We start from the raw sequence: 18,845 nt of genomic DNA on the forward strand, positions 1-18,845 counted from the left end.
CATAACTCACAGACAACAAAGAGAGAGACTCCCAGTGAATCCTTGGAAGAGTGCAGAAGGTGAGATTGTGTCATTATTTAATAGACTATCTGCATCTCAAATGGCACCTTAATCTTATGTGGCCCTGGTCAAATGTAGTGCACTATATAGGGTGCCATTTTGTGGAGTGACCCCCCTGCATTTAAGAGCATAGACTAATAGTTACCTTTGCAGTAAATGGGTAGTCTCTGACTAGATCTAGGCTGCTTCCCAATCCCTATGTAGTGCATTATGGGCACTCGTCAAAGATGGTTCACTACATAAGAAATGAGGAGCCATTTGTGAAGAATACATATTCCTGTGTGCCAGGCTTATCTATTGTATGTGGTTGAAGAGCTGATACCTGAGTTTTGGCAGAAGACTAGTAGCACCGTGTTGCCAATACTCGGTTCTTGGGGTCCTCAGGACTGGATTTAGGAAAGGCTGCCTTAGCAGTTGCTTAAGTGTTGTAATTAACACAGGGTTTCCTTAACCTCTCCTCTAGTTCCACCAGCCATTCCACTGACTTGGAATATTCCAGTACTATCACAGCTGATTAAAATTCTCAACTAATCCTCTCTCTCTCTCTCTCTCTCAGGAGACCTATCATCATGGCGACATTGACCATCATTCTGCTTGTCAGCACGGTTTTTGCTCTGGGAGGTAGGAGTTACATACCTCACACCTGCATTTTAATAAACATTAGTGGGTGTTGCTCTGTCCTATTTCACACATGCAGGTGTGACTTGGAAATGTTTTCATAACCGGTTCTCCATGGGACACCCTCTGACACTGGAATAATCAAGGTTGTGCCTTGCTGAAGGGAACATGGATGGATATATGAACTACTGGCCTAACGGCAAGGCTACCTGCCACTCCTCTAGTTCCAGAGATGTATATCGGTGTCTAGATGCTGGACTGAGGTGTTCTGATATGATTGGTTTAATCATTCAACTGTATGTATGACTGGCTTGTCTAGCAAGTATCAGTGTCACTTCTTGATAGAATTTACCCCCACTTTTACAGTCTTTTTTTTTTTCATCAGCAGTTATACAATATGATACAAACACAGAAACTGAATTGACTGTGGGCCCTTTAAACAAGTAGCAGAATTTCCATTTTTAGCCAGGAAGTCCCTAGGTTGCATCTGAAATGGAACTCTATTCCGTATAAACTACTTCTGAGTAGGGTCCCACACGGGAGGCAACCCAAGATTCCACATGCAGCCCAAGCTTCCAGAATGTTATGTCTACGTTACAATGTATGTTACCTGTGTGTCCAGATGCTATGAAACGACCCAAGACCTCTTGTGAGCGTGCTAGAGATGCTGTGATAAATGGCCCGCCTGGAGTCTACGTCCCCACGTGTGACTGCCAGGGAGAATACACCCCTGAGCAACACTGGGGATCTACAGGTTAATGCTCACCCAGTCTTGTACAGCTAACCTTGTGGGGACACACAATTCAGTCCCATTTAAAATCCTATTTCCCCTACCCTTAACACAAAAACCGTACCTTAATTCTAACCTTAACCCCCTTGGAAATAGCATTTGACCTCATGGGGACTAACAAAATAAGACTTATGCAACAGCTTTTTAACATGTCCACTTCTGGTAGGTTCCTCTTGGTGTGTTACCAGAACTGGACAAAAGATCCAGGGTACTGAGACTCCACCATGCACTGCTTCTGTCAAATGTGCATGCTGGTACACTCATTCACTAAATGTTCATTCTTTGCAGCTTGTTCTGAGTGTTAATATTTGTTTTTTGTTTAATTATAGTGGCGCTCGCTGATGAGAGGCATTGGAACCAAGACGTTGAGAAGACTTTGCAAAAACATTGGAATTACTTTGATGCTTGTCTTTACAGTACTATGGGCGTTGATTCACATTCTATATGAATAAATCCAGAGCTAAAATTGTTGCTTCACTTCCTTTATTATTGGTGTTATATGCTGAACCAGTCCATTTCTGGGAAATGGAAGGATTAAGGCTATGGTGACCGTATTACCACCACGCCTGTGGTCATGAAGGCAGTCAATTCCATGTGACTGGGCTTTTCCAAGCTATGCTGATGGTCATAAGTAGCCTACTATACTTGATAACTGCCTGGTACTCAGCACTTTATTGCCCTCTAATCACTGACATCAATGCAAATGTAATTGCAAATCAACTATTGGTCACATGCAGGTTATTAGCAGATGTTGTGGGTGTAGCAAAATGCTTGCGCTTCTAGCTCCGACAGCGCAGTAATATCTAACAAATTACACAACGTGTATACACTTAAGTAGGAATGAATTAAGACTATAAACCTATGGAAGAAGTTACAGTATATACATATGAGATGAGGAATGGCAGATCTGTAAATACTTTTGACGTGGCCAGTGATTCCTAGCCGCTTCCTATAGGCAGCAGCCTCTAAAGTGCTAGTGATGGCCTTGCGAGAGTAGCTATTAAGTCTCTCGGTTCTGGCTTTGATGCACCTGTACTGACTGCCTTCTAGATGATAGCGGGGTGAACAGGCAGTGGCTCGGGAGGTTGTCCTTGATCTTTTTGGCCTGCCGGTGACATTTGGTGTTGTAAGTTTCCTGGGGGGGGGGATAATTTGTAATTCCTTGGCCAGACCGCACCACCCTCTGACGAGCGTTGGCGGCAATACAGCCTGACAGGATGCTTTCAACTGCATCTGCAATGTGTGGGTATTAGGTGACAAGCCAAATTTCTTTAGTCACAAGGTTGACAAGGCTCTGTTGTGCCTTCACCACACTTTGTGGGTGGTTCATTTGTCTGTCAGTGACGTGTACGCCAAGGAACTTGAAGCTTTCCACCTTCTCCACTGTGGTCCCATCAATGTAGATAAGGGGGTGCACCCTCTGCTGTTTCCTGAAGTGCACGATCATCTCCTTTTGTTGACATTGAGTGAGAGGTTGTTTCCCAGGCACTACACTCCCAGAGCCGCCCTCCCTGTAGGCTGTCTCATCGTTGGTAATCAAGCCTTTTAGTGTTGTCTGCAAACTTGTGTTGGAGGCGTGCTTGGCCACGCGGTCATGGGTGAAAAGGGAGTACAGGAGGGGATGAGCACTCACCCTTGTGGGACCGCAGTGTTGAGAATCAGCGGAGTGGAGGTGATGTTTCCAACCTTCACCACCTGGGGGCGGCCTGTAAGTAAGTCCAAGACCCAGTTGCACAGGGTGAGGTTCAGGGCCTCGAGCTTAATGATTATTAAATGCGGTGGTTGGTGCGACTGCTACCATCTATCCACGGTTTCTGGTTAGGGTATTGAATAGTACGAAGCACGGGCACTTCCTGTTTGAGTTTCTGTCTATAGGACAGGAGGAGCAAGATGGAGTCGTGGTCAGATTTGCCGAAAGGAGGGCGGGGGAGGGCCTTGTAAGCATCCCGGAAGTTTAAATAGCAATGGTCGACTGTATTAGCAGCGCCAGTAGGACAGTCAATATGTTGATAGAATTTAGGCAGCGTAGTCTTCAGATTTGCTTTGTTAAAGTCCCCAGCTACAATAAATGCAGCCTCAGGATATGTGGTTTCCAGTTTCCATAAAGTCCAATCAAGTTCTTTTGAGGGCCGTCGAGGTTTCGGCTTGAGGGGGGATGGAAACGGACGTGGCGATGACGGAGGAGAATTCTCTTGGGAGATAATATGGTTGGCAATTAATTGTGATGTATTCTAGGTCGGGTGAACAAAATGACTTGAGTTCCTGTATGTTCCTAGAATTACATCATGAGTCATTAATCATGAAACACGCCCTTCTGCTTCCCCGAGAGTTGTTTATTCCTGTCTGCGCGATGTACTGAGAATCCTGCTGGCTTTACTGACTCCGACAGAGTATCGCGAGAGAGCCATGTTTCCGTGAAACAAAGTATGTTACAGGCCCCGATGTTTCTCTGGAAAGAAATCCTTGCTCTAACTAAGCTCATCAACTTTGTTAACCAAAGACTGAACATTAGCGAGTAATATACTCGGAAGCGGTGGGTGGTGTGCCCTCCTCCTAAGTCGAACCAGCAGGCCGCCTCGAGTGCCTCTCCTCCACCGGTGACGTTGTGGGTCGGCCTCTGGAATAAATTAAATTGCTCTGGGGAGAGTGAACAAAGGATCTGCTCCAGGGAAGTCGTATTCTTGGTCGTAATGCTGGTAGTTCTGCTGAGTTACCGTCGCTCTAATATCCAATAGTTCTTCCCGGCTGTATGTAATGACACAAAACATTTCCTGAACTAATAATTTAAAAAATAGTACACAAAGAAACAAAATACTACAAAGTTTTCTAAGAGCTAGTTGTGATTCTGCCATCTCTGTCAGCATCATCTTCTTCTTTTAAATTATATATTTTTTTTTTATTGAATATTCGAAACATACAATATACTTGCAGTGAAGCCGCTCAACAACTACATCATACCAGTCATCCAACAGATTCCCATTCAGAGCGACACACAGAAGCATCCAGGGTCAATTACCTGCTCAAGGGCACGTTGACCGATCTACCACCAGGCCAAATAACGTGAACCCGAACCCTCCGAGATCCCCCCACAGTCCCTCAATAGCTGTCCCTCAACCATTCGAGACCCCTCCCACAGTCCCCCCATGATAAAAAATAAAAAATACAATTAATTCCATGCACCACCCCCAAGAATCCCCCCAATGCACCAACAACCAAGAGAATGAAAGAGAAAAAAGGAAGACAGAAGACAACTGCAAAATATATATATATAAATATATGTAAAACAAAGGACATCAAGGACAACTAAAATTATAACAGCAATTCCAACTGTATATGTTTGTGTGCATGTCTGGCACTATTACATCTATGTGTGTTCTTATATGTGTTTTTTTGAATGAGAGTGTGTGTGTATGCATGTGTACAAACACCTGCACGGCATCAGTCTCAGCAAACCGGCATTAGTTGTAAAGACACTGCCACTTAGTGTCATTCAAATGTACTTTTTATTAAGTTTTATCTAGACTTTTTTTTTTTTACTTGTTTCTTTGACCATCATTCTATCTCTCACCCAGCAACTCCACTCCCACTTGTCTCCAATTCCACATACCAACCCTCAGCTTCCCTCAGCCCATCCCATCTATCTCTGTTGGCCACCCACTTCGGGTTTCTACGCAACACATATCTTTCAACTATGCTGTGATGTTTAACGTACAATTTCAATCTATTTAATCGAATAGATTCCACAGATTGCGAGTTGAAGATAAATACTTTTACTAAGAGTATTAGCATGTTAGTAATTGACTGACCTGGTCTCTCCAGATCTCCTAACAGTACTATATCTAGGGTCAATTTTAGATCAATGCTATGCATTTTCAGCCATTCCTGAACCTGAGACCAGAAACAGGCTACCTGAGGGCAATACCAAAATAAATGGTCTATTGAATCTGTATCCTCACAACAAAATCTGCAGAGCTTCGATGATTTTATGCCCAAAATATTCAACATTTTGTTGGTAGCAAGACTTCTATGTAATCATTTCTGCTGAAAAGCACAAAGTCTTGAATCTTGCGTTGTTCTATATAACAACTCATACACCCTGTACCATGGAATAGGTACATCAAAAATCTCTGCCCATCTATTTTGCAATCTGTATGGCACAGTTGTCAACATCCTGGTCCTCTAATGAAACTGGTATACTTTCCTATTTATGCTATTTTTATTCCTCCGCAAGTTTTGATCCTTTATATTGGGCAGACAGACCAGTTCCCTACCTCCTCCCGCTGCCACCTGCTTCCTCCATTTTTGGGGTAATGCTGTAATCAATTGGTTGTACTCTTGGATTGAGCAGACCTTTCCTTACAATTCTGATAACTCCATGAAGGACATAACTATACCATTCCAATTTACAATAACATTTCAGAACAAAATATCCTTTTCAAACATCTTTCCCATAAACACAGATATTTTATCAACCCGCACATTTGAGTTCAGCCATAATATGTGTTGTAATATTTGTTATATCTTTTCAGGGGGATGAAATTGAAATTGTAGCCAGCAATGCTTGTTTGAAAAAGTGAGATACTTTGAAAAAAGGGGCAATCTGCACAAAGGCAAAAAGGCAATTTTTAAACAATGGATGAGCATTTCTTAGTAATCTACTTGAGGACTATTTAGGGTTCAAATAACAATAATCTCAACCCACCCAATTCATATTCATTATATAGATAGGCACGTTTTATTTTGTCTGGTTTAGCGTCCCAGATAACAAAATATTTCTTGCTCATATGATTTGAAAAACAAATCATCATAAGTAGGCAGCGCAATATGTAAGTGAGTAAACTGACATATGACTAAGGAGTTAATCAGGGTAATTTTTCCATAAATAGACAGGTATTTACCTCTCCATGGTTGCAGGATCTTGTCTATTTTTACAAGTTTTCTATTTTTCATCATTGTGTAGAGCTTATTTATATCTTTTGTGATATGAATACCGAGTACGTCTTCTTCACCATCAGCCCATTTTATAGGTTAACTGCAGGGTAATGTAAAAGTTGTATTTTTTAACGATCCAATACGTAATATTGAACACTTTTAGTCCAGAGAGTACAGAAAAGTTATCTAGATCTTCAATGAGACATTGTAGGGATCTAGCCTGCGGACTTAATTTAAAACTTGAGTCATCGGCATACATGGACACCTTTGTTTTAAACCTTGGATATCTAATCCTCTAATTGTTGTTATTGGATCTGATTTTCATAGCTAGCATTTCGATGGCCATAACGAATAGATATGGTGCCAGCGCACACACTTGTTTATCTCCTCTTCACAATTCAAAACTCTCTGAGAAGTATCCGTTATTTGCTATTTTACACATGGGGTTGCTATGCATTATTTTTCTCATTTCATAAGAGAATTACCGAAATTCAAAAAATCCTGGCATTTATAAATGAAATCCAGTCTTACTTTATCAAATGCCTTTTCAAAATCCGCTATAAATACCATTCCTGGCTTATTATGTGTTGCATGATATTCTATTATTTCTAGTAGTTGTCGTATATTATCTCCAATGTATCGTCCATGTAAAAAACCTGTCTGATCAGGATGAACAATACCTGGTAAAACCCTTTTAATTCTGAGTGCTATGCATTTTGCTAGTATTTTTGCATCACAACATTGAAGTGTAAGGGGCCTCCCGTTTTTTAGATAGACTGGGTCTTTATATTTGCCATCTGGCTCTTGTTTTAATAACAGAGAAATCAGACCTTCCTGCTGAGTACCCGACAGACTACCATTTCTGTAGGAGAAGCTAAAACAATCTAACAATGGAGCTTTTAGTATATCAAGAAATACCTGATATACCTCTACCGGTATGCCATCAATCCCTGGGGTTTTTCCAGACTGAAAGGATTTAATAGTCTCAAAAAGGTCTTCCTCTGTAATTTGGCCTTCACACTGATCTTTCTGTACATTTGTTAATATTACATTTGTTATATTATTTGGAAAGAATTCCTTACCATAATCTTCATTCAGTGGGAAAGGATGAGACGGAAAAGTGAACATCTGCCTAAAATAATTAGCTTCCTCTTTTAAAAGATAATTCGGAGAATCATAGATGACTGTCTTCAGTAACGAGTTTCTGCTAATTATTTTTGTTAGGGTTCCTGTATTGGAGATTCAGGAAGAATTTGGTGCATTTTTCTCCATATTCCATCCAGTTTGCTTTATTTTTGTAATAGATTACATTAGATCGTTCTTGAATAAGTTCCTCAAGTTCTTTATGTTTTTCCTCTAACTGATTTTGTATCTTTGCAGTATCATTTTTATTGCTATCTACCTGTACTATTAGTTCATGGATTTCCCTTGTTAGTCTTGTCTCTTTAGAAACGTTTTTTTTTTAATGGGTTGTGGTCCCCAGCATCAAAATATGGGTGGTCCCCAGTCCACCTGGCCGTGCTTCTGCTCCATTTTCAACTGTTCTACCTGAGGCTATGGAGCCTTGACCTGTTCACCGAACGTGCTACCTGTCCCAGACCTGCTATTTTCAACTCTCTAGAGACAGCAGGAGGGATAGAGATACTCTGAATGATCGGCTATGAAAAGCCAACTGACATTTACTGACTTGTTGACCTGTTGCACCCTCGACAACCACTGGGATTATTATTATTTGACCCTGCTGGTCATCTATGAACATTTGAACATCTTGGCCATGTTCTGTTATAATCTCCACCCGGCACAGCCAGAAGAGGACTGGCCACCCCTCATAGCCTGGTTCCTCTCTAGGTTTCTTCCTTGGTTCTGGCCTTTCTAGGGAGTTTTTCCTATCCACCGTGCTTCTACAACTGCATTGCTTGCTGTTTGGGGTTTTAGACTGGGTTTCTGTACATCACTTTGTGACATCAGCTGATGTAAGAAGGGCTTTATAAATACATTTGATTGATTTGATTGATTGCAATTGACGCACAATCCAGCTATGCTCTGAAGACGCAAGTCTACATGGGCTGAGATGCAAGTTTACGTGGACTGAGTTATAATGTGTGGGCTGTTGTCTGTTCTGGAGAGTGAATTCATTACATTTTGTGACACAAAAAACAGGGGATGGTATAAAAGAATGGGGAAATGGATAGAAGAAAAACAGAAAACAAAAATTGCCTTACCAACTAACCATATACACATTAAAACATCACCACTATTCCACTACCTGACCCTGTCTGACCATAGACCCATTAAAACCTCACTCCTATTCCACTACCTGAACCTATCTGATGATAGACCCATTAACTTTTATGGGGTAGGTGGAACGTTCGCATCCCACCCTAGTCAACAGCCAGTGGAATCGTGTGGCGCGAAATACAAATACCTCAAAAATGCTATAACTTCAATTTCTCAAACATATGACTATGTTACACCATTTTAAAGACAAGACTCTCGTTAATCTAACCACATTGTCCGATTTCAAAAAGGCTTTACAGCGAAAGCAAAACATTAGATTATGTCAGGAGAGTACCCTGCCAAAAATAATCACACAGCCATTTTCAAAGCAAGCATATATGTCACAAAAAACAAAACCACAGCTAAATGCAGCACTAACCTTTGATGATCTTCATCAGATGACACTCCTAGGATATTATGTTATACAATACATGCATGTTTTGTTCAATCAAGTTCATATTTATATCAAAAACCAGCTTTTTACATTAGCATGTGTTGTTCAGAACTAGCATACCCACCGAAAACTTCCAGTGAATTTACTAAATTACTCACGATAAACGTTGACAAAATACATAACAATAATTTTACGAATTATAGATCCAGAACTCCTTTATGCAATCGCGGTGTCCGATTTTAAAATTGATTTTCGACAAAAGCACATTTTGCAATATTCTGAGTACATAGCTCGGCCATCACGGCTAGCTATTTTGACACCCACCAAGTTTGGGGCTCACTAAACTCTGAATTACTATTAGAAAAATTGGATTACCTTTGCGCGCTCTTCATCAGAATGCACTCCCAGGACTTCTACTTCAACAACAAATGTTGTTTTGGTTCCAAATAATCCATAGTTATATTCAAATAGCTCCGTTTTGTTCGTGCGTTCAGGTCACTATCCGAAGGGTGACGCGCAAGCGCATTTCGTGACAAAAAAATTCAAAATATTCCATTACCGTAGTTAGAAGCATGTCAAACGCTGTTTAAAATCTATTTTTATGCTATTTTTCTCATAAAATAGCGATAATATTCCAACCGGGCTACGTTGTATTCATTCAAAGGCTGAAAGAAAAAAATGGAGTAGTCTTGTGAATGCGCATCCGTCTCACTGTCCCCAGGCTGACCACTTACAAATTCTGCTGCTGTTCTTTGCCCAGCGACAGCAGACACCTCATTCCACTTTCTGGCGGCTTTAGAGAGCCAATGGAAGCCTTAGAAAATGTCATGTTACAGCACAGATGCTGTATTTTCGATAGAGATGCAACAGAAAGACAACAAATTGTCAGACAGGGCGCTTCCTGTATGGAATCTTCTCAGGTTTTGGCCTGCCATATGAGTTTAGTTATACTCACAGACACCATTCAAACAGTTTTAGAAACTTTAGAGTGTATTCTATCCAAATCTACAAATTGTATGCATATTCTCGTTTCTGGGGAAGAGTAGTAACCATTTTAAATCGGGTACGTTGTTTATCCGGCCGTGCAAATACTGCCCCCTAGACCAAACAGGTTAAAACCTCCCACTATTCCACTACTTGATCCTTTCTGATCCTAGACCCATTAAAACCTCACCACTATTCCACTACATGACCCTATCTGATCCTAGACCCATTATAACCTCACCACTATTACACTAATTGGCCCTATCTTATCCTAGACCCATCAAAACCATACCACTCTTCCACTACATAACCCATTCTGATCCTAGACCCATTAATTAAAACCTCACCACTATTCCACTACATTACCCTTTCTGATCCTAGACCCATTAAAACCTCACCACTATTCCACTACTTTGCCCAATCTGATCCTACAGCAGGCCGGCAGCCTGGGAGAACGGGACACTATCGTTCATCACACCTTGTAACTGTTCTGCTGTAAAATCTCATAACCCAAGGAGTTCTCTGCAGTTGCCACCACAACATCAATTTTCTGTGATTTATGTTCCATTTCTGTGGTACAGTTGATAACCATGGCTATGAATGCTAAGAAACTAACCTTACTGAAACACGTGTTATCCCTTTCACTCTCTGTTGGCAACGGCATACTCACAGGGGGCCTCTCAGGATCCCTCGATACTGGAGCCATCTTCCTCTACTACTCTCTTTACTGCCTATGAAGATACCTTCAGAGAAAATGACTCAAGTAAAAGTGGAAGTCACCCAGTAAAATATTACTTGAGTAAAGGTTTAAAATTATTTGGTTTTAAATATACTGAAGAATCAACATTAAATGTAATTGATCAAATATAATTAAGTATCAAAGCAAAAGTATAAATCATTTCAAATTCCTTACATTAAGCAAACCAGACGGCACCATTTTCACGTTTTTTATATATAATTACGGACAGCCAGGGGCATACTCTTACACTCAGTCACAATTTACAAACAAAGCATTTGTGTTTAGTGAGTCTGCCAGGTCAGAGGCAGCAGGGATGACCAGGGACGTTCTCTTGATAAGTGCGTGAATTGGACCATTTTTCTGTTCTGCTAATCATTCAAAATGTAACGAGTACTTTTGTGTGTCAGGGAAATGTATGGAGTAAAAAGTACATTATTTTCTTTAGGAATGTAGTGAAGTGAAAGTTGTCAAAAACATAAATAGTACAGTAAAGATACCCCAAAAAAACGAATTAGTAGTACTTTAAAGTATTTTTACTTAAGTTGTTTACACCACTAACTAATGGCAGACATCAGGATCTCTCGTTGGGTTAATGAGGCAACTAGTCACACCTGTGACAGGTCCTTTAAAAGGAGAGGTAGAAGAGGTAGACCATAACTCACAGACAACAAAGAGAGAGACTCACAGTGAATCCCCTGGAAGAGTGCAGAAGGTGAGATTGTGTCATTATTTAATAGACTATCTGCATCTCAAATGGCACCTTAATCTTATGTAGCCATGGTCGAATGTAGTGCACTATATAGGGTGCCATTTTGTGGAGTGACCCCCCCCCTGCATTTAAGAGCATAGACTAATAGTTCCCTTTGCAGTAAATGGGTAGTCTCTGACTAGATCTAGGCTGCTTCCCAATCCCTATGTAGTGCATTATGGGCACTCGTCAAAGATGGTTCACTACATAAGAAATGAGGAGCCATTTGTGAAGAATACATATTCCTGTGTGCCAGGCTTATCTATTGTATGTGGTTGAAGAGCTGATACCTGAGTTTTGGCAGAAGACTAGTAGCACCGTGTTGCCAATACTCGGTTCTTGGGGTCCTCAGGACTGGGTTTAGAAGTTGCTGCTTTGGCAGTTATTTAAGTGTTGTACTTAACAGTGGGTTTCCTTAACCTCTCTCTAGTACCCACAGCCATTCCAAATATTAAAATGCTCAACTAGTGTGTGTGTCTCTCTCTCTCTCTCTCTCTCAGGAGATGATCACCATGGCAATATTGACCATCATTCTGCTTGTCAGCACAGCTTTTGCTCTGGGAGGTAAGAGTGACATACCTCACACCTACTCACCAACATTTTAATAAAAACATTTGTTGGTGTTGCTCTATCCTACTTCACACACATGTAGGTATTAATACGCAGGTGTGAATTGGACATGTGTTTCTATTCATACCCGGTTCTCCATGGGACCCCCTCTGAGGGGTCAGCCATTATCAACCTTGACACTGGAGAAATGAAGGTTGTTCCTTGCTGAAGGGCACATAGACTGATATATCAACTTGTCAGCTCACTGCTTTGAACAACTGGCCCAACTCTCTAACCGCTAGGCTACCTGACATTCCTCTAGCTCCAGAGAGGTATTCTGATATGAATGGTTATATCATTCAACTGGATTTATGATTGGTTTGTCTAGCAACTATCAGGAAATAACACTGATACAATTTCCAGTCTTAGTTTCATTAGCTGTTATATGGAACACAGAAATGGAATTTTGACTGCACAGGGCTTTTAAACAAGTAGCAGAACTTCAATATTTAGCAAGGAAGTACCTAGGTTGCATCTGAACAGGAACCCTATTCCGTATGAACTTCTTCTGACCAGGGCCCATATGGGACGCAACACAAGATTCCAGAAATGTGTATTCTGTCCGTACATTTACCTGCAATGTTATGTCCACATTACAATGTATGTCACCTGTGTCCAGATGCTATGATATGACCCAGGACCCCCTGTGAGGATGCTAGAGATGCTGCTATAAATGGCCCAATTGGCGCCTACATCCCCACGTGTGACGACCATGGACAATACACCCCTAAGCAATGTTCGGGCTCTACAGGTTAACACTGACGCACACTAAATTCTCCAATTCAGTTGAATGTGACAATTCAATGTGTTTATATGCAACATGTCTATTTCTGGTAGGTTACTGTTGGTGTGTGACCAGTACTGGACAGAAGATCCAGGGTACAGAGACCCCACCAGGAACTGCTATCAACTGCTAGCAACTGTTCCAGCAAGGTGCGTGTGTATATACATACTCATTCACTAAATGTTACTTCTTGCAGCTGGTTCTTGATGTGTCTAATTGTAGATGAAAGGCGTTGGAACTAAGATGTAGAAGACTGACAGTTGTCTTTACTGTACTACAGGAACTGATTCACATTCCATACAATTACTTACGTCATTGTTGGTGTGATTATCTGAACCAGTCCATTTCTGGGAAATGGAGGAAGGAGTAGGACTGTATTGCCAATACACTTGTGGTTACAGGACATGAAGACAGTCAAATTCCATGTGACCATGTAGTAATTAGGCTTCTCCAAGCTCTGATGCTGGTGATGGTCATTAGTAGCCTACCACACTTGCTAACTGCCTGGTACTCAGCACTCTATTGTCCCTCATCACTCTGACATCAACTCTGATTGGTGGAAATCAGAAAGATGGACAGCTTAGAAGGGGGTTGTGGGGTGTATGTCACGTGCAGAGCAAGGCCTTATTAATGCCTATGGCTCTTGGGTCCATGATATGGGGCGTCAGCCTACTCGGTGACACCCACAGAACACAACTGAAAGAGTTAAGAAATATTAGCATCCTAACTCTGATTGCAGGACTTGGACTGTGGAATCAAATTTGTCAGTATTTCCTTTTTTGTGGATTTCTCTTCATATATTAATTTAACTCTATGGCAGCTTTGGTCCTCCATAGACATCAAAATGTAATTCCAATATATACAGAGTCCACAGTCAGAACCATGCTACTCTGAGGCTGAAGAATTGTTCCAGGCCACTGACGGATGAAAGACCCTTTTACTGAATCTACATCTTCACATTTCACTAAATCATTCCATTGTTTGCTTCATGCATTATATCATCCTGTAAAATAAAGTACATGCTCTAATAAACTGTCTTAATTATTTAAACTTGTCTACCTTCAGATGAGGCTTGTGTGAAAAGCAAAAGAATTGCCATTTTGTCTTTTGCTATTGGTGTCTTTGTTGGTGGGGTCATATCAGTGTCTTTTGAAGAATGTTTAGGGATTTTCACCATTATTCCCAAAAGGTCTTAATGATGAAATGCCTATTTATGTTGTAAATGTGAACATGAATTAATGCTGCCGCTTTAGTCTACTCATGTTTTATTCTTGTACAGAACCCAATGATTAATGAGACCTTACTTGATAGGTCGATGTGCGATTTTTAGTCTTGTTTGACACGTTATGTACACACTTTATTAGAATACTCATGAAACGCACGTTGTTGTTTTTGGGTTACTCTTAAATTCTCTCATACTCCAACCCCATTGGATGCATTGAACGGATGTGGTTGGAGCAATGTCTACAGAGGTGCAGGTTGTGAACACTGAAAGATCTAACAAGGCCGATACGTATAGCTTTGGAGCAGTGAGACTAGCATGAACAGTGTACGGTGTTCTTATTCAACTAAAACCATGCACCTGCAACAAAGAGATGTGCGAGTGCCTTTTGAATCCTAGTCAGAGTACAATAAAAATGTGGGGTTTAACTAGCGTTCTAAGGTCCGCAGTTCTTTGACGAACCTTACGGTTCTTGGCACTGAAAATGGCCTCAAAGGTTAATCCAAGAACCCCATAGAAGATGGGGGTTCATCAAGGAACCTACCTGCCCAACAAACATTTAAATGGACAGTAGCAGGCGCTTAACTGAAATGGAAAGATCAAGGTGAGATTTGTCCCTTGTATGATCTAAATATAGTTTGATACCATCTATTTTCCTGTGTGTTCATGTTAAACAGAGAATGGACACAATTCAATGGATAATCATGAGGTAAGATAAGGTTAGCTGTATTGCGTGCAGAAGACTGAACTGCTCACTTGTCTGCAGGTATACAGATGAGGCATGTGAAATGGTATGTTATGTAGAGCACATTTACCATCTAAGTCAATGAATACCACATAGGACTCTACATTATGGACAAGGTATGAAAACTATTAGCAAAAGTTCTGTCACCACAAAAATCAAGGCATGAATTCTGTCGTGTGCTTGTTAATCTGTATAATAATGTTCAGGGTTCAAACTTCGACCTGCCTACACCGCTGAATATAACGGGAATCCTGTTCTGCAGTGCACGGTGTCGTGTCTTTGGGCACCATTAACTGAAGACATGTTTATCAAAATAACTCCCTGTTATTATTATTATTACGCGTTTAAACTGATTAATCGTTTAACTGTAATTAACCGGGAGATCGGGGCACCAAGGAAAATATTCAGATTACAAAGTTATAATTTTCCTAATATAACTTTCCTATATTATAACATATATTATATTACAGTATAGGCCGATTATCTTCTGGTTTAAATGGTGTATTTTACCTCGCGTCCAGTCTCATTCCAAACGTCGTAAATTGTTGTATCTGCACGAATCCAGCCTTTACTAAAAGTCATCCATACATCAATTGTCTTAAAATAATTTATTTACTAAACTAAGTAATTCACATAAAGCATACAAACAGTTGGTTATCGTTACAAAGCATTGGTGGAGTAATGTGCCCTAGTGGGCTAAACCGGCATGGCTGGTGTCTTAAAACAAAGGGTCATAAAGGGCAGCTGAGAAGACACTACAGAGTTGATAAATATTAACAATTGATATGCTAATCCTTTGCACATGAATGCTCACTCATTCGGAAACAATTGCAATCAATATATATATTTACGCTCAGTGTGTCGTCGATCTTCGTTGGAAAGGTCGTTCTGTCTCTTTCCGTTAGAAAGGGTCTTTCAAAGCGACATTCATTAATGTCGTTATAGAATGGGTGTTTCGTCTGTCTTCGCGTTCGATGATATCGAGTACTTAGCTGCAGACTAATAATTAATAAAGACTTCTTATTCTGTCGGTATCGATAGTCTAAAATTTAACCACGTGGTGTAGTTAACTTTCAGTAGAGGAATTGGATGGTCAAACCTATTGGCCAACTCGTCATGGAGTGGAGGCCTGGTCTGATGAAAGAAAATCAGGGTGGGGGTTTTATACGTGAACATAGAACAGGCTTGTCACATGACGCCTGGTCCTGTCTGTGTCCCTGGGGGGCGTGCCGATGACCCATTTAAGCTTTGAACAGAAATACGTTCTATCACATTATCAGTACATAGCATCTCAACGTATTCCAAAAAGCTTTATCCTTATTAATACAACCATTTAGATGCAAGTCCCATAGCTGAGGCTATTATATAAACCTTAGTATGGTACCATTGTCTCCAATGGGGATCACAAAATTGTACCAAGCGGACCAGTTCGTAGCTGGACCCTTCACTGATCTTTTATACCTTCTCCAGAACATAAATGTCGTTCGGTTCTCCAATTCTGTGAGTTGGAAGAATTTCCCTGTCTCAACTGTGGCCTGTTAGGCAGGACATTTCCTTTGGAATTTACGACCGCCTTCACAGGGCCTGGGTAGGGAGAGGTAGGGGGATGGTGCAAGGGGGAGGAGGTCAACTGTGCTCCCTGAACATTCTGGTTATGGATAGAGAACAGCAACACCCCAGATATCAAATGATGACCTTGCATGTCACCTCAGGATTTTATTTTCTCTTCAAGGATCACTTATAAAGGGGTTCTTTGAACATGGGGTTTCTTCAAATTGTAACTAGGGGGAACCCCTAAAGGATACTCCAGGAACCAGCTTTAACTGTTTTGTTGTTTCAGGTGGTAGAGGAAGGACTACATTTAGTTTGTATTCTGAAATCCCACTTTCCCCCCTCAGGACAGGCGGTGGTTCTGGAGCGATGGCTCCGACTTTGATCACCAGAACTGGGCAAAAGGAAGGCCTGATGCTGGTGCCAGAGAGGCCTGTATTCATATCAACTTTGGAGGTACAGTAATCCCAGTATCATTCATTGATCCAGTCATCAAATTAAACTTTATTCCCAGTTCATTCAACAATTGAATCTCATGTAGACTTTCCTACTGTTGTGTGTCTGTGTACAGCTGACTATTTTGGTTCTGTGTTTCGTCTTCAGGTCAAAAGCGCTGGAACAATGCTTTATGTGGAAGGAGCTTGCCCTCGGTGTGCTCCCTGAGACTCCTGCCGCTTCGCCAGACTATACATTAAAAGCAGCAATGCTATTCCGTAGTGTCTGCATCCTTAATACTTCATGGTAAAGTCAAATATTGTTGCTGCTAAATGAAGTTTCAGTTACTACACAAATGTTGGAGTTGTCTGCAGCCAATAAAATGTGTACACTATTTTGTCTCATGAGTTATTGAACATGAATGATTGATTCGTTGTAGTTAGTACCTTTTCTTACTGGTCACCTGTGGGACTCAACTCACAACCCTGGCAAGTGCCATGCTTGACTGCGCCAAGTTCTTTTGATTATAAATGTTTCTTAAGTTGTGTGTTAAAGAACTGAGAAGGTCATTAAGTGTTATGCCTGTCCTTTGTCACCACTCAGCAGTGCCTTTGACTGCTGTGCCACTCAGGTGCAGGTTCCTGGAGTATCGTTTAGGAGTTCCCCCTAGTTACAATTTGAAGTAACCCTATGTTCAAAGAACCCCTTGTAAGTGATCCTTGGAGAGAAAATAAAATCATGAGGTGACATGCAAGTCCAAAATTTGATATCTGGGGTGTTGCTGTTCTCTATCCATAGCCAGAATGCTCACCGTGCACTGCAGAACAGGATTACCGTTATATTCGAAGTCTGAGCATTTATTATACAGACTCACAAGCACATGACAGAATTCATGCCTTGATTTTTGTGGTGACAGAACTTTTGCTAATAGTTTTCATACCTTGTCCATAACGTGGAGTCCTACATGATATTTGAGTGGAAGGATGGTAAATGTGATCTGAATAACATACCATTTGACATGCCTCATCTGTATACCTGCAGACAAGTGAGCAGTTCAGTCTTCTGCACGCAATACAGCTAACCTTCTTACCTCATGATTATCCATTGAATTGTGTCCAATCTCTGTTTAAGATGAACACAAAGGAAAATGGTATCAAACTATATTTAGATCATACAAGGGACAAAGCTCACCTTGATCTTTCCATTTTTCAGTTAAGCGCCTGCTACTGTCCATTAAATCAAAATGTTTGTTGGGCAGGTAGGTTCCTGCAAACCCCCCCCCAGCTAAGGAGGTTCTTTGATGAACCCCACCTTCTATGGGGTTCTTGGACAAACCTTTCTGGGGCTACTTTCAGTGCCAAGAACCGTAAGGTTGTTCAAAGAACTGCGGACCTTAGAACTCTAGTTAAACCCCACATTTTTATTGTACTCTGACTAGGATTCAAAAGGCACTCGCACATCTATTTGCAGGTGCATGGTTTTGAATAAGACGAGAAAGAACACCGAACACTATGCTAGTCTGACTGCTCTAAAGCTGTACGTATCGCCCTTGTCAGAGCTTTCAGTGTTCACAACCTGCACCTCTATGTAGACATTGCTCCAACCACATCCGTTCAATGCATCCAATGGGGTTGGAGTATGAGAGAAAATAAGTGTTACCCAAAAATAACTGTGCGTTTCATGAGTATTCTAATAAAGTGTGAACATAACGTGTCAAACAAGACTAAAATCACAGAGAGGACATAGACCTATCAAGTAAGTTTCCGTACAAGAATAAAACATGAGTAAACTAAAGTGGCAGCATTAATTCATGTTCACATTTAAAACATAAATAGGCATTTCATCATTAAGACCTTTTGGGAATAATGAGGGTGAAAATCCCTAAACATTCTTCAAAAGACACTGATATGACCCCACCATCAAAAGATAAAATGGCGGTTGTTTTGCTTTTCACACA

At 40.9% G+C, this 18,845-nt stretch overlaps 1 long non-coding RNA gene across 2 annotated transcripts; it reads left to right on the forward strand.

Annotated features, from left to right (window-relative positions):
* LOC106593834 (uncharacterized) lies at nt 1–1,923 on the forward strand. Of its 2 annotated transcripts, none has more exons than XR_006760562.2 (4): nt 1–59; nt 617–681; nt 1,301–1,432; nt 1,798–1,923. It is a non-coding gene; the product is annotated as an uncharacterized LOC106593834 (long non-coding RNA). The 2 variants fall into 2 exon arrangements; XR_014381306.1 differs by lacking the exon at nt 1,798–1,923 and adding an exon at nt 1,635–1,720.
* Nucleotides 1,924–18,845: the final 16,922 nt, after the last annotated feature.

Source organism: Salmo salar, chromosome 18, assembly GCF_965601325.2.
Source record: "Salmo salar chromosome 18, fSalSal1, whole genome shotgun sequence".
Lineage (NCBI taxonomy): Eukaryota > Metazoa > Chordata > Actinopteri > Salmoniformes > Salmonidae > Salmo > Salmo salar.